We start from the raw sequence: 3628 nt of genomic DNA, 5'->3' as shown, positions 1-3628 counted from the left end.
TCTCAATTAGGATTTCGCCTCAAGGACCCATCAACGGATTCTAGAGCAAAGCAAAATCGAACTTCCCTCTTTCAATTAGTTTAACTTCTTCTCTTCATAAGCAAAATGGAATAAGAGAAAAACGACTATGTGCTCAATTATGTTCAAGGTCAAAGATTTAAACCAAAGTACCCACAAAACTCCACTTGACATAAAAGAAATTTTTGAAAATTTTTCTCAAAACCATCTTCAATCACAAATTTCAGAGTCATAGAGAATTCAATCTTACTCCAATGCATGCTTGGTAAGAGAATCAAACAACCCATCAACAACCCAAGACTTAGAAAACAAGAGGATCAAATGACTATAGGAGTTTACACCCCCAAACTTAAACTAAACAATGTCCTCATTGTAATGCAAAAGTAAAAAGGATTGAAGAAATAAAAGGAACTTCCCTGGTTACATGATGAATCTTCCGAGGTTTAAAATTTTTCAGCTCTTTATTCATGCTAAATAAACCTGCATCAAAAACCAATTTATTAAAACTAAATAAATAAAGATAATAAAATAAATGACAGAATGAAAGAAAGATCTATGGGTTGCCTCCCATAAGCGCTTGTTTTAAAGTCTACAACCAGACTTTTCAATCATCATCAATTAAGATCTCCAAGAGGAATAAATGCATAGTTCCTCTCCATTTGTTCTCCATAGTAGTGCTTCAATCTCTGACCATTAACTCTGAAAATATTCCCTGTCTTGTCCTTCAAATCTACTGCTTTAAAAGAGAAAACTTCATGAATTGTATAAGGACCTGTCCATCTTGATTTCAACTTTCCTGGAAAGAGTTTGAGTTGTGAATTGAAGAGTCAAACTTGTTGTCCTGGAGCAAACTCTCACCTAAGAATCTGTTTGTCATCCCACTTCTTCGTCCTTTCTTTGTAGATCTTTGCATTTTCATATGCATCATTCCGGAACTCTTCCATCTCATTCAATTGAAGAAGTCGTTTTTCACCTGCTGCCTTCAAATCAAAGTTAAACTTTTTTACAGCCCAATAAGCTCTATGCTCCAACTCCACAGGAAGATGACATGCCTTTCCAAACACTAATCGGTATGGAGACATCCTGATAGGTGTTTTAAAGGCTGTACGGTATGCCCACAAAGCATCATCAAGCTTCTTCGCTCAATCCTTTCTATTGGTTTTGACCGTCTTTTCAAGGATGTTCTTGATTTCTCTATTTGAAATTTCAGCTTGGCCATTAGTTTGAGGATGGTAAGCAAGTGCTATCTTGTGCTTTACACCATATTTAGAAAGAAGATTTTCAAACAACTTGTTGCAAAAGTGAGTCCCTTCATCACTAATAATAGCTCGTGGAGTGCCAAATCTTGTGAATATATGCTTGTGCAGAAATTTGAGCACTACCTTTGCATCATTTGTTGTTGTAGCAATTGCTTCCACCCATTTTGACACATAGTCAACTGCTAATAAGATATAAGCAAAACCAAAAGAAGGAGGAAACTGCCCCATAAAATCTATTCCCCAAACATCAAACAACTCAACTTCTAAGATACCTTTCAGTGGTAACTCATGACGCCTTGAAATATTTCCCACACGTTGGCACCGGTCACAAGTTTTCCCCAAAGTATAACTATCACGAAAAATAGAAGACCAAAAGAACCCACTTTGAAGTACCTCAGCTGCTGTACAGGTGGCTCCAAAGTGTCCTCCATATGATGATGAATGGCAATGATGGAGGATGTCTTGCATCTCTTCTTCTGGCACACATATTCGAATGATTTGATCTGGACATCTTTTGAACAACAAAGGCTCATCCCAAAGATAATAGTTCACATCATGCAAAAACTTCTTACGTTGATGGTAAGTAAGATCAGGTGGTAAAACTTTACAAGTTAGGTAGTTAACAATATCAGCATACCACGGAAGCTTGATCTCACATGCAAACAACTGCTCATCAGGAAATGCCTCTTGGACCACTGACTCTGGTCTTTCTTCCTCTTACTCTAACCGAGAGAGATGGTCAGCCACTAAATTTTCACTTCCTTTCTTGTCTCAAATCTCTAAATCAAATTCTTGAAGAAGTAGGATCCAACGAATTAGCCTAGGCTTAGCATCCTTCTTGCCAAACAAATAGCGAAGTGCTGCATGATCAGTGAACACTATCACCTTTGTACCAATGAGGTAGGACCGAAATTTTTCACAAGCAAACACCACAACAAGCATCTACTTCTCAGTTGTCGTATAATTCAATTGAGCTTCATTCAATGTCCGACTTGCATAATAGATGGCTCTAAACAGCTTGTCTCACCTTTTCCCCAACACTGCTCCAATTGCAAAGTCACTTGCATCGCACATAACTTCAAAAGGTTGACTCCAATCAGGCACAATCACAATTAGTGCTGAAATTAGTTTCTCCTTGAGTGCATTAAAGGCCTGCAAACAAACAATATTAAAGTCAAATGCAGAATTTTTCTCAAGAAGATTACATAAAGGTTTAGAGAGTTTAGAAAAATCCTTGATAAATTTTCTATAAAATCCTACATGTCCCAGAAAACTTCTGATTCCCTTCACATTTTTTGGAGGTGGTAGTTTCTCTATGATTGCAATTTTGGCTCGATCCACCTCAATTCCTTTAGATAACACTCTATGGCCAAGCACGATCCCTTCTTGAGCCATGAAATGACACTTCTCCCAGTTCAGGACTAGATTCTTATCTTCACATCTCTGCAAAATAAGAGCTAAGTTATGCAAACAATGATCAAAAGATGTACCAAAAACTGAAAAATCATCCATGAAAATTTCCATTATATCTTCCACCATATCAGAAAAGATAGCCATCATGCAACGTTGAAATGTTGCAGGGGCGTTGCACAATCCAAATGGCATCCTCCTAAAAGTAAACGTTCCATAGGGGCATGTGAATGTAGTTTTCTCTTGATCTTCAGGAGCTATAGCAATCTAATTATACCCCGAATAACCATCCAAAAAACAATAGTAGGAGTACCCAGCCAATCGATCCAACATTTGATCAATGAATGGAAGTGGAAAATGATCCTTCCTTGTTGCTTTATTCAACTTGCGGTAATCCATGCATACACGCCATCCCGTAACCATTCTTGTAGGAATGAACTCATTATTGTCATTTTTCACCACCGTCATTCCACCATTCGTTGGTACAACTTGCACTGAACTTACCCATGAGCTGTCTGAAATAGCATATATGATTCCAGCATTACGGAGTTTCAAAATTTCAGCTCTCACTACTTCCTTCATTGCTGGATTTAATTTTCTTTGGTGCTCGATCGTTGGCTTGTAAAGCTCCTCCATTAAAATTTTGTGCATACAAATAGAGGGACTTATTCCTTTTATGTCAGAAATAGTACATCCCAAGGTTGTTCTATGCTCCCTCAATACACGCAGCAACTTTTCCTCTTCTTCGGGTGTGAGTGATGTAGCAACAATCACTGGAAAGGTATCACTATCCCCCAAGAACGCATAGCGAAGATGCTCAGGTAATTGCTTCAACTCCGGAGTTGTATTTTTCTGCATCTTTTCTTTAGCATTTTCAGATTCAGCCTTTGGTACCACCGGCTCTAGCTTCCCCACTTCATTACTAAGTGATGTAACCTGCT

The sequence above is a fragment of the Carya illinoinensis genome, chromosome 11 (genome assembly GCF_018687715.1).
Source record: "Carya illinoinensis cultivar Pawnee chromosome 11, C.illinoinensisPawnee_v1, whole genome shotgun sequence".
Taxonomy (NCBI): Eukaryota; Viridiplantae; Streptophyta; class Magnoliopsida; order Fagales; family Juglandaceae; genus Carya; species Carya illinoinensis.
This window is presented reverse-complemented; position numbering follows the sequence as displayed.